General features: G+C 34.6%; 1 pseudogene; it reads left to right on the top strand.

Moving 5' to 3' along the window:
• Positions 1-12,027: 12,027 nt before the first annotated feature.
• On the top strand, positions 12,028-13,124 carry LOC461490 (telomeric repeat-binding factor 1-like; annotated as a pseudogene).
• Positions 13,125-13,829: the final 705 nt, after the last annotated feature.

Here is a 13,829-nt window from a genome sequence, read left to right as displayed (position 1 = left end):
CAATTCATTAAAACTCTAAATACAAATCAGATATATTTCAAATAAAATAAAATTTTAGAGGCAAAAACATACAGTCGAAGGAAAAGAATATTAATATCCCTAGAATAATATTGAAAAATCTTATTTATTTAGACGCCAAGAAAAATAACAACTCATTCACCAGCCCCTATGGAACAGTTTAGACGTTATTAAATGGATCAGATAAAGTATGATTGTGTATACTCAGAATTTGTACAGTGAGGGTTTGGTTGAGATAGAGATTGATCATGAATGGCTTTGTGAAATGGGTGGCCATTGAGTTGCTCTTCAAGGTCAGGTAAGATACACACATTCAGAAATTTGGGAAAGGACATTTCTACAAAGGGTACAACAAGAACAAAGTCATGGAAACAGAAAATGTGAGAGGAATTCAGTTAATTGGCTTATAGCATGTTTTTAAAAAAGTGTGGCTGTGGGATAAATTAGAAAAGGCATGTGAGAATCATATACTGAAGACTAAAAACTAAAATTAGTCATCCTTCCTTACCTCCTCCTTGATCTGTTTTTTCCCTTCTTTCATTGTTCCTTCCCCTTTCCTTCTCCAGTGTTTTCCTACACATCTAATTATTTAAAAGATTGTCATAATATTCCATTATAAGTATAACATTTAGTTATATTGCCTTCCTGTAGTTAGGAAGTTAAATTTTGTTACAAGCATTCCCTTATAAGTGCTTATGGATGCATTTGCCAAGGTAAACAAATAAGTCTGTTGGTTTATTTTATTCTTTAGGATATTGGGCAGAAGCTCAAGTCAAATTAAGGATGATCTATATTGCTAGGCACCCATGCCCCAATCCTAAATTAATCAGGGGTTCTTAGTATCAGGAGAATCTAAGGCACAAGGGTTATATTTATGCTAATTTCGTTAATACGGCTAGAAGGCAATGGAGTATAGTGGCACACAGAGCAGCCTTGGAGTCCTAAGAATAGAATTTATTTCTCAGCTACACTAAAGGAATTATTCACATTATATAATATTTAAAATATTCCTTTTGTCACTTAACAATATATTGTGAACATCTCCGCAGGTCAGCAATTGTATTTAACTCATTCATTTCAACTGCTGGTTTGTATTTTATTTTGTATTTATACCGAAACATACAAAATTTATATTACTTGTTATCTACCCATGTATACTTAAGTTGATTTTAATATTGTATACTATTAAAAATAATAATGCAATGGGTGTCTGTCGATGTGCTTCTTTGAGCACATTTAAAAATACATGTATGTACATTTAAATTTTTATTGTTATAGATCAACTATCCTGAAATAAGTTATATCAATTTTTTATTCCATAAAAAGGTATGTTTCTCTGGATTCTTATGCACACTTTTATTTTATTAGTGTTCTAAAGTAAAATTTGAAGTTAAAAAATCCCAGAAAGTTGTGCAGTATTAATTTTCCTTGCATTTCCATTGCTCTTTTGTGATCTCCTGTCAATATCGAATTTAGATACTCTGTTGAGGAGAGAAAGCTGGATTAAGAAAAACTGCAAGATAATAAGTGCATCCACTAATAGCTATGAAATGAATATATATATTTTTTGGTGTGGACACATATTTTATACTTCCAGCAATATGTGTGTTTATATAGCATTATATTAATTTATAATAATTTGTTAAAATATTCTATATTTGGACATTGAAGTCACATCTATTTTAATATGTATTACTATTAATACATGCCTTTGTTCTAAATAAAGTTCTCTATTTAATCCCTGGTAAATATATTCCAGAGTACAATCTATAAAAAATTTAAAAGAACATTATTATTTTAAATACACTTTTTCTGCATAAAGTAAAGCTCTTCAAATAATAAGCACTTATAATACATTTTTCTAGGCAATTGATAGAAATGCCGTATTTTATTTTATATTCATGATAAATATATAAGAAATTGTTGCTATTTTCTTTTTTCCAAATGGCAAAGACAAAGAAACTACTTTGTGAAAGAAATAAACCCACGTTATAATTCAGTACAAAAGTATGCCCCAGTCACAAAGACTAGATTACCGTCCACCCACTCATTTAAGTCAGAAACATGAACTACACACTTCCTGTCTCTTTCTTTTATATAAGTTGATAATGAGCCAGGATAGACTGGTACTGTAAAACTGCTTTTGTCTATTCTGATTGATCTGACATTCAATCTGATTGATTGGTACTGAATGCTGTGTTGGTTTTTGAATACTGTGAATATTATACCTGATTACATCTTATTCCATATCCAATCAATCTTGAAGAACTATAATTTCTATTCATAAGCCTCACTGCTATATGTCTACTTTTCTCCATCTTCACATTAATATTCATGTAAATATTCAAAACAGGACAATATTCTCTTTCTCAATACTAAAATAAATTCCAAACTCCTAAATCAAGGCTGTTGCAATTTTCCAGTAGGGCTCCAAAAGTTCTTAAGGCAAAGTCCAAACTCATTTACGTGACACAAATAATTTTGTTTTTGTTTTTGTTTTTGTTTTTTTTTGAGACGGAGTCTCACTCTGTGTCACCCAGGCTGGAGTGCAGTGGCGCGATATGGGCTCACTGCAAGCTCCGCCTCCCAGGTTCACTCCATTCTCCTGCCTCAGTCTCCCCAGTAGCTGGGACTACAGGCGCCCGCCACCACACCTGGCTAATTTTTTTGTATTTTTTTAGTAGAGACAGAGTTTCACCACCTTAGCCAGGATGGTCTCTATCTCCTGACCTCGTGATCCGCCTGCCTGGGCCTCCCAAAGTGCTGGGATTACAGGTGTGAGCCACTGCGCCCGGCCTACACAAATAATTTTTTAATAGACGATACAGTGGAACAAACATACCTGGGTAAAAATCTTGGCTCCAATTTTTCTAAATTGTTTAGTTTTGGGACAAAAATTGTAATGAGTCTTTGCTTTATGTTTCCATCCATGAAGTGTATTAAAATAAGCTCCTCTTGCATACTCAGTAGAAAAAATATGACACGTATCATCTTTCAATAAATGCTAGCCTTTCCTCTTAACTACAACTACCATCATCAATCATCAATCATTATCAAACGTGGCCTCAATATTGCAAATGGGTCCCTGCGTAGTTGTAGCTTCACTTGATGCTAATCTAAAAGTTGAAATATAGACACAATGTTACATAAACCACCCAAATCTAATTTTTCCAACTTTATTGAGATATAGTTGACAATTAAAAATTGTACATATTTAATTACACGGCTTTATTATTTTCTATACATACACGTTGTAAAACTAATTTAAATATCCAACTTTCAGAGGTCTTATTTTATCATAGATTGGCACTTAAGACTTATAATTCAGTTCCGTTTGCAGCTCTGCCATTCTTATGATAATTGTTCATGCCTGATTCTCAGCACTTTGTGGTATAGCCGGAGGAGATGAAGATATCTTTATACATTTCCATTCAAACCTTCCAAGTTTGAAAACATGTTGTGGGTAATAGTTGGCTAACTTGAGCATATCATTCACTCTTTTCAAAAATTCTAAATTATCTTAGTCATTTCTTCACAATCCTTAATTTTGTCCCCATATCATTCAAGTACTAGAGCTTCTGCATAAGCCACCTATAGCTCATTCCTGCTGCAAGTGATGCTGCAGCATGCTAGGAGTTCTAGCCATGTCAATGACAATCAGCCCTTGCTTCCATCTGATGAACGAAAGATCCAGGTTCAGAGTGCCATTCTGAGTGTCTATTTCCTGTGGTCACTGTTAATATCAATTGTTTTCATTTGCATTACTCAGTTCCTGAGCTATGGGTTTGGGAATAATTATTTCATAAGGAATAACCTAGAAGTATTATCGAATGAGGTAATAGGAAGAGTGAAACGGAGACTTCGAAAAAGCCAGTAACAGGTGCACTAATTACTCAACAGGGTTCAAATTTAGTTAAAACTTCATTACCTATATAATGAATACTATGTCATAAGGTAGATATGAATACTGTGTCATAATGTAGATAATGAAAGTTTAACTAAATTTGAATCCTGTGTATCATCCAGAATGGTCTTAAGAATAGTTCATCTAAAATATGAGAAAGTAGGGCATTTATTCACCATTTCCATCTTTACTTTTTTGGTGGTGGACCCTGAGATATTAAATCCCAATGTTGCGGGACTCTGAGTTTGCAGACACATGGGTTCTTTAGGCAAACCAGTTAAAGAAAACATGACTCATAACTGAGGTGAGACATTGCAAGGCTACATGGACCATTCCATAACCTATAAGAGTTCAAGTAGGTGAGGATAAAATATAAATTATTGAAATTTCAAAAGAAATGTATTGTTGACTGTGATAAGCAACATTTTATTGGAATGATAGGAAGAGAAACCTGATTAAAATGGATTGAAGAGAAGGGGGAAATGAAGATATATGACAGGAAGTTATATGACATTCAAAAAATTTAGCGTAATAGCAAAACAAATATGGCAATGATACTATGGTATAATTTAAGGAAAGTAAGAATTTTTCTCTCGTGACACTAGATACTCTTTGAGCTTGGATTCTATAAGAACAATTATGGTTTGAAAACAGAAGAACCAGCAGTTCTTTGATGGACTTATAGTAAGAGTGAGGAATAAACTTTGTTATTTTAAGCCATTGAAAAAAATTGTGTGTGTGTGTGTGTGCATGTGTGTGTGTTTATATACTTTAAGTTCTAGGGTACATGTACACAACGTGCAGGCTTGTTACATAGGTATACATGTGCCATGTTGGTTTGCTGCACCCATCAACTTGTCATTTACATTAGGTATTTCTCCTAATGCTATCCCTCCCCGCTCCTCCCTCCCCCTGACAGGCCCCAGTGTGTGATGCTCCCTGCCCTATGTCCATGTGTTCTCATTGTTCAATTCCCACTTATGAGTGAGAACATGCAGTGTTTGGTTTTCTGTCCTTGTGTTAGTTTGCTGAGAATGATGGTTTCCAGCTTCATCCATGTCCCTAAAAAGGACATGAACTCATCCTTTCTTATGGTTGCATAGTAATCCATGGTGTATATGTGCCACATTTTCTTAATCCAGTCTATCACTGATGGACATTTGGGTTGGTTCCAAGTCTTTGCTGTGGTGAAGAGTGCCACCATAAACATAAGTGTGCATGTGTCTTTATAGTAGCATGATTTATAATCCTTTTGGTATACAACCAGTAATGGGATCACTGGGTCAAATGGTACTTCTAGTTCTAGATCCTTGATGAATCACCACACTGTCTTCCATAATGGTTGAACTAATTTACACTCCCTCCAACAGTGTAAAAGCATTCCTATTTCTCCACATCCTCTCCAGCATCTGTTGTTTCCTGACTTTTTAATGATCGCCATTCTAACTGGCATGAGATGGTACCACATTGTGGTTTTGATTTGCATTTATCTGATGATCAGTGATGATGAGCATTTTTTCATGTATCTGTTGGCTGCATAAAATGTCTTTTTTTGAGAAGTTTCTGTTCATATCCTTTGCCTACTTTTTGAAGTCATTTTTTTCTTGTAAAGTTGTTTAAGTTCTTTGTAGATTCTGGATATTAGCCTTTGTTAGATGGGTAGATTGCAACAATTTTCTTCCATTCTGTAGGTTGTCTGTTCACTCTGATAGTAGTTTCTTTTGCCATGCAGAAGCACTTTAGTTTAATTAGATCCCATTTGTCTATTTTGGCTTTTGTTGCCATTGCTTTTGGTGTTTTAGTCATGAAATATTTGCCCACGCCTATGTCCTGAATGGTATTGCCTAGGTTTTCTTCCAGGGTTTTCGTGGTTTTAGGTCTAACATTTAAGTCTTTAATCCATCTTGAATTAATTTTTGTATAAGGTGTATAGAAGGGATCCAGTTTCAGCTTTTTACATATGACTAGCCAGTTTTCCTAGCACCATTTATTAAGTAGGGAATCCTTTCCCCATTTCTTGTTTTGTGTGTGTGTTTTGATGGTTGTAGTTGTGTGGTGTTATTTCTGCAGCCTCTGTTCTCTTCCATTGGTCTATATATCTGTTTTGGTACCAGTACCATGCTATATGGTTACTGTGGCCTTGTAGCATAGTTTGAAATCAGGTAGCGTGATGCCACCAACTTTGTTCTTTTTGCTTATGATTGTCTTGGCAACGTGGGCCATTTTTTGATTCCATATGAACTTCAAAGTTGTTTTTTCCAATTCTGTGAAGAAAGTTATTGGTAGCTTGATGGGGATGGCATTGAATATATAAATTACCTTGGGCAGTATGGCTATTTTCATGATATTGATTCTTTCTATCCATGAGCATGGAATGTTCTTCCATTTGTTTGTGTCCTCTTTTATTTCATTGAGCAGTGGTTTGTAGTTCTCCTTGAAGAGGTCCTTCACATCCCTTGTAAGTTGGATTCCTAGATATTTTATTCTCTTTGTAGCAATTGTGAATGGGAGTTCACTCATGATTTGGCTCTCTGTTTGTCTATTATTGGTGTATAGGAATGCTTGTGATTTTTGCACATTGGTTTTGTATGCTGAGACTTTGCTGAAGTTGCTTATCAGCTGAAGGAGATTTTGGGCTGAGACGATGGCGTTTTCTAAATATGCAATCATGTCATCTACAAACAGGGATAATTTAACTTCCTCTTTTCCTGATTGAATACCCTTTATTTCTTTCTCTTTCCTGACTGCCCTGGCCAGAACTTCCAACACTATATTAAATAGGAGTGGTGAGAGAGGGCATCCCTGTCTTGTGCCAGTTGTCAAAGGGAATGCTTCCAGTTTTTGCCTATTCAGTATGATATTGGCTGTGGGCTTTTGTCATAAATAGCTCTCACTATTTTGAGATACCTCCCATCAATACCTAGTTTATTCAGAGTTTTTAGCCTGAAGGGCTGTTGAATTTTATCAAAGGCCTTTTTTGCATCTATTGAAATAATCATGTAGTTTTGGTCATTGGTTCTGTTTATTTGATGGATTACATTTGTTGATTTGCATATGTTGAACCAGCCTTGCATCCCAGGGATGAAGCTGACTTGATCGTGGTGGTGAAGCTTTTTGATGTGCTGCTGGATTAAGTTTGCCAGTATTTTATTGAGGATTTTCGCATTGATGTTCATCAGGAATATTGGTCTAAAATTCCCCTTTTTTGTTGTGTCTCTGCCAGGATTTGGTATCATAAAATGATAGCAAATATGATAATGCTGGCCTCATAAAATTAGTTAGGGAGGATTCCCTCTTTTTTCTATTGATTGGAATAGTTTCAGAAGGAATGGTACCAGCTCCTCTTTGTATATCTGGTAGAATTCGGCTGTGAATCCGTCTGGTCCTGGACTTTTTTTGGTTGATAGGCTATTAATTATTGCCTCAATTTCAGAGCCTGTTATTTGTCTATTCAGAGATTCAACTTCTTCCTGGTTTAGTCTTGGGAAGGTGTATGTGTCCAGGAATTTATCCATTTCTTCTAGATTTTCTAGTTTGTGTAGAGGTGTTTATAGTATTCTCTGACGGTAGTTTGTATTTCTGTGGGATCAGTGGTAATATCCCCTTTACCATTTTTTATTGTGTCTATTTGATTCTAGCCATTGAAAAAATTTTAAACTATTATGGGATTGAGGTGGGGACATCTCTTTGATAAAGACAAAAGAGATTTATTCATTTTGAGTATGGATACTGGTTCGCTGATTGATTTGGTGGTGGATACATGATTAGATGATAATTGAATAATTATGTTTTCTCTGTCAATTATGAGGAACAAGCATCAGGTAAATATCAGGAAAATTTAAGGTGTACTGGAAAGTTTAGAAGGAAATGAAGATATGTGAAACAGTCATTTGGCAGAGTGGGAAGTGAGTAATATACTGGGAAATAAAATAATCTTGTTTGGACCATTGAGTAACACTTTAAGATATCTATTCACTAATTTAAAATTAGATCTGTCACAGTTACTATCTTCAGAAACAAGCAAGAATTTCTGCACACATATCAAAAATATTTTTAAGCAATTTATGAACAAAAGGATTATGTGTGTCTATGAGAGAGAGAACATATTTTAAAATATGAAATATTTTAAAACATAAAATATTTTAAATATTCTGAAATATAAAATGTAAATTATCTGTGGTAGAATATATTACATATAATATACATATTACATTATATAAATATATATAATCTATTATATTTTTTATTTTCTCAATACTTGAAAAAGCAGGTGTACTATATTATAAAAATGGAGGCAGAGGATTTCTCAATTATTTGTGCATTTCTTTGTAGTGGATTTAGTATCATACCCATTTCCTTTCCTGATACACTAATTGTGATGTCAAAACATTTCAAGTTTTCAGCTGTGATGAGATGAAGATGAAAACACTATAGTAAAAACGCTCAGCTACTTGCTAACTAGATTTGAATACAATGCTTTCCTTTGTAGTTGTTATTGGCCTAAGGCATGAAGTTATAGTGACTCTATCCCAAAGCTACAGGGTGTATACACATTTTTTTTAATTATGAGATTTGTATTTCTCAAGACTTGTGGAAGTTACCCTGTAAAATAGTTTTCCAATATCTTATGCCTCCATGTGGAAAATATTGGGTATTTTTCTGTTCGTGGTTTGTTTTATCTCTACTGTATTTCATGTTAGAAAAATAATTTTTGTATTCTTTTATGTTAATAAAATGTTTATAATATACATGGACTTATTAATTCAATGATTAGAATCTTCTTAATAGCCATTATTAGACATCTTTTTCATAAGTAAGCCTGGAGTTACATGAAGGAGCCTGGAATATTTTGGACCTCAGTTGAAATACATTACATTTAAAATTATTTTATAGAAGAATGACAAAGGCTGGGCACCAGGGCTCATGCTTATAATCCAGCATTTTGGGAGGCTGAGGCAGGAGAATTGCTTGAATCCAGGAGTTCAAAACCAGCCCGGGCAATACAGGGAGACCTCATCTCTATAACTTAAAAAATATTACCCAGGTGTGGTGGCATGCACCTGTGGCCTCAGCTACTTGTGAGGCTGAGGCAGGAAGATCTTTTGAGCCTGGGAGGCTGAGGCTGCAGTGAGCCATGATCATGTCACTGCACTCCAACCTCGGGTGACAGAGCAAGAACCAGTCTCAAAATAAAATAAAATAATGGCAATAACCAATACACACACACACACACACACACACACACACACATAATTTTTTTCTATGCTTTTGCCTATTTTACCTCCATGTAAAATAAGCTTAGCAAATTGAACAATTTTTAACAATATTTAATTTATCTTCAAAATTGATTTTGTTGATTTATTAAAGTACAAAGACCTCATTTAAGAGACTTACCTGAATAAAGATGACTGAGTAAGAGTGTGGACAGAAGTATGGAAGTACAAGAGAATATATTTTATTAGTTAGGAGTGTAATTCTCAACCTTTTCAGTTTGTCTACTTCCTTTTCCCCCACAATACAACTTACTGTGCTTAAAAATAATTTTGAAACAATTTCAGTAACATAATCTTATAGTTTCAGTGTTATATATATAGTAGGCATATTTTCACTACTACTACTAATTTAAAATTTGCACTCAATTGTATTTAGTAGGTAACCAGTTCAAACTGGCAAAGAGTTAAAGAGGAAGATTCTTTATAGGCGAATATCTAAATGAGGTAAAGAAGATAGATATCTTGCTGTTATTTAAAACATTGTAAGTTGATTCTATTAGGTCCTTAAAATATGCTTTACTAACATTGAAAGTTCTTTTTAAAAGCATTATTTTCATATGCCGAAACTCTCTTTAATAACTTGCACACTGATCTTTGGCTGTATGTCAGCATAAATGACAAAGTCAAGTGAATAATAATAGAAAGAGTCTCTATTGATTGGTATCTAGGACAGTGAGACTATTATTGGAATCTATATAAATCATCTTCTCCTAAACTAATGTATGTCTTAGAGCTATAGACAACTTGATAAAAACTAACTTTAAGAAAAGACATTTTCTGTGTGTCCTTGATGGTATAACTGGTAGTCTAGTTATCACAAAATAATAATGACAATGTTTTGAATATATAAAAAATTATGAATAATGAATTTTGGTTTTAGTTTTTTATAGTATCTTGAAAATAGGAACATGTAATTTATTTTTCTGATTTTTTAGGAACAATTTTTTGTGTCTAATCCATGTATCACATATTTTGAAACATTATATTTTATACCTTTTACATAATTGAATGATGAGGATTAATCTTTCACCAAAATTATTCTTCCTTTGTATTCTCAGTCAGTATTTATTATAAAATTAATCATCATAGAGGTGTGAACTTTAGCTCAGTCTCAATTAGAAGTTTAAAATATTCCTTCATTTTCTGATACAGTGGTCATATAGCATAGTTTTTGTCAATTAGTTATAAAAGGAAGTTTCACACGACAATATTTCTGGACTGTATTTAGTTTCCTGGTAAAAAAGGCAGATGAACAAGAATATTCCAGTTTTTCAGCCTTTTCACCTATTCTTCCGGCTTATTTTATCCTACAGACAAACATTCTGAATTATTAAAAAAGAAACATATAAAGTACAATTTAATAAAATAATTTAAAAAGCAAGGTTCTTAATAACTTTTTTTGGCACTGTGCCAAATATGACATTTCCTATCTTGTGATCTCTAACTATGTAAAACTATTAAATGCCTTTAATATCTGCAATGGTGAGTACTCTGTTATTTGTAACCAAAATCATTTGTAACTGATACTATTTAAATCTCAGGCCTGACCTCAAAACAATAGATAAGAATTTTCTTTAGAATCTAACTTGACCATTATGCAGGATTGTGAAAGAAAGATTCATAGAAGATACAAAATGATTAGGCGATCAAATGATGATTTTTGAGCAAACTTTCAAGTTCCAGTTCGTTTCATAGTCTATACTCTTTCATAGGCAAGAGTAGAGAGGATGGCTCCCACTAAGTAGCAGTATGCTACGTGATTAAACGATAGCCTATAATTCCCTCAGATCAGCTTCAAGGTTGCCAAGGGCAATAAAAAAAAAAAAAAACTTAGGAGAAAAAAACATGGAAGGGCACTACTGATGCCTATGGAAAGCCACAAAGACTAAGCAAGCAAAAACAATTATTTATATGAATGTGTGAGTGAGAGATCTCCTGCAATGAAAGAGTTATTTTCTTAGGAATCCATAAAATGAATCCAACCAGCACTCTGGTGCTAAGTCATGCTAACAATAGCAATCAAATTGAACGTTTCTTGGACTTTATTTCACTTTCTTGTTCAATTCACCTTTAGATGGCTGTGGGCAATCTATTAAATGAGAGAATACTAGTTTTCTCCTACTGCCTTAAAGTACTATAAATTTAAAAGCTTAAAATGGTACCAATTTGTTATCTTGTTTGCGGATCAACAGTATGATATGGCCTCTTTGGGCTAAAATTGAGGTGTTAGCCGGACTGTTTTTTATTTTTTATTTATTTTAATTTTTTCTGGAGGCTGTATGGGAGAAGCAATTTTTTCTTCCAGCCTCTATTCTGCATTCTTTGGCTCATGGCTTCCTTTTTCCATTTTTAAAGCCAACAACGTTGTATCTCTTTAGTCCTTCTTCCATCTTTAACTTTACCTCTTTCTAACTCTCTCTCTTTCTCTCTGTCCACAGTCAGAGTTTACAAAGTCACAGTTTACAAAAATGCTAAACCTTTACAATTTTTATAAAGTGATTACAGTTGAACTCCTGAAAATACACACTAAGGTATAACATAAAGAAAGAAATGTTAAGGCCAAGATATTTTCCTATTAACGATATGATTTAGACATTTGGATAAATGTACTTATCATTATTAAATGCATATTAATCTGTTTAATTTGCCGCAGCCTTAACTTTGCATAATATAGTGCAAAATCTATACTGATATAAAGAGAAATCCGTGGCTCAAAAACTCAACCAGTTTTTTTTTTTTTTTTTTTTTTTTTTTTACAAAAAAACTTACAGAAGCGTAGAGAATCGAACTTTGTGGAAAAATAGGTGTAGTTTAAAAAATCATGCCTGATATTGGGCCCCGAGCCCGCGGAGTTGTGCGGCTGGTAGGGATGCCGACCCTACCGAGGAGCAGATGGCAGAAACAGAGAGCAACGACGAGGAGCAGTTCGAGTGCCAGGAACTGCTCGAGTGCCAGGTGCAGGTGGGGGCGGGCAAGGAGGAGGAGGAGGACGCCGGCCTGGTGGCCGAGGCCAAGGCCATGGCTGCCGGCTGGATGCTCGATTTCCTCCGCCTCTCTCTTTGCGGAGCTTTCCGCGAGGGCCGCTCCGAGGACTTCCGCGGGACCCGCAACAGCGCAGAGGCTATTATTCATGGACTATCCAGTCTAACAGCTTACCAGTTGAGAACAATATACATATGTCAGTTTTTGACAAGAATTGCAGCAGGAAAAACCCTTGATGCACAGTTCGAAAATGATGAACGAATTACACCCTTGGAATCAGCCCTGATGATTTGGGGTTCAATTGAAAAGGAACATGACCAACTTCACGAAGAAATACAGAATTTAATTAAAATTCAGGCTACAGCTGTTTGTATGGAAAATGGCAACTTTAAAGAAGCAGAAGAAGTCTTTGAAAGAATATTTGGTGATCCAAATTTTCATATGCCTCTCAAAAGCAAATTGCTTATGATAATCTCTCAGAAAGATACATTTCATTCCTTTTTTCAACACTTCAGGTACAACCACATGAGGGAGAAAATTAAGAATTATGTGAATTATGTGTTAAGTGAAAAATCATCAACCTTTCTAATGAAGGCAGCAGCAAAAGTAGTAGAAAGTAAAAGAACAAGCACAGTCACTTCTCAAGATAAACCTAATGGTAATGATGCTGAAATGGAAACTGAAGCTAATTTGGATACAAGAAAAAGTCTCACAAGAATCTTTTCTTATCTAAGTTGCAACATGGAACCCAGCAACAAGACCTTAATAAGGAAGAAAGAAGAGTAGGAACTCTTCAAAGTACAAAAAAGAAAAAAAGAAAGCAGAAGAGCCACTGAAAGCAGAATACCTGTTTCAAAGAGTCAACCGGTAACTCCTGAAAAACATCGAGCTAGAAAAAGACAGGCATGGCTTTGGAAAGAAGACAAGAATTTGAGATGTGGTGTGAGGAAATACGGAGAGGGAAACTGGTCTAAAATACTATTGCATTATAAATTCAACAGCTGGACAAGTGTCATGTTAAAAGACAGATGGAGGACCATGAAGAAACTAAAATTGATTTGCTCAGACAGCAAAGACTGTATTTGTAAAAGCTTGATGAAAGGACAGTTAAGTATTTTGATCTCTGCATTTTGTTTGAAACTTGTGTCATTGACGTATTTTAAAACTTTTGTTTAAAGCATTACAGTATTTTTCTGTGACCATCAATTAATATGAGGGTTTGTGCTATAAAAGTTAAAGCATATGCTATCATTGTATTCTTTAAGAATCTTATTTTGATATAATGTAAATTTGTTGAACCCTGCCACATTTAGTATCCCCACCCCCAAATCCTGTTCCAACGAAAAAATTAAAACCTGATACGAAAAAAAAAATTCAGTTAACCTATTTTTTGTCTGTAGGCTGACCTCAACCCTGTAACATAACCCATTAAAATGAATTTTCTTTTTTTTTAAGACAGAGTTTCTCTCTGTCGCCCAGCCTGGAGTGCAGTGGTGCAATTTCAGCTCACTACAACCTCTGCCTCCGGGTTCAAGCAATTCTCCTGCCTCAGCCTCCTGAGTAGCTGGGATTACAGGCACACACAACCACGCCCAGCTAATTTTTGTATTTTTAGTAGAGGCGGGGTTTCACCATGCTGGTCAGGATGGTCT

Source organism: Pan troglodytes, chromosome 3 (genome assembly GCF_028858775.2).
Source record: "Pan troglodytes isolate AG18354 chromosome 3, NHGRI_mPanTro3-v2.0_pri, whole genome shotgun sequence".
Taxonomy (NCBI): Eukaryota; Metazoa; Chordata; class Mammalia; order Primates; family Hominidae; genus Pan; species Pan troglodytes.
Note: the sequence above shows the minus strand (reverse complement) of the source record. Positions and strands in the feature narration are given on the sequence as shown.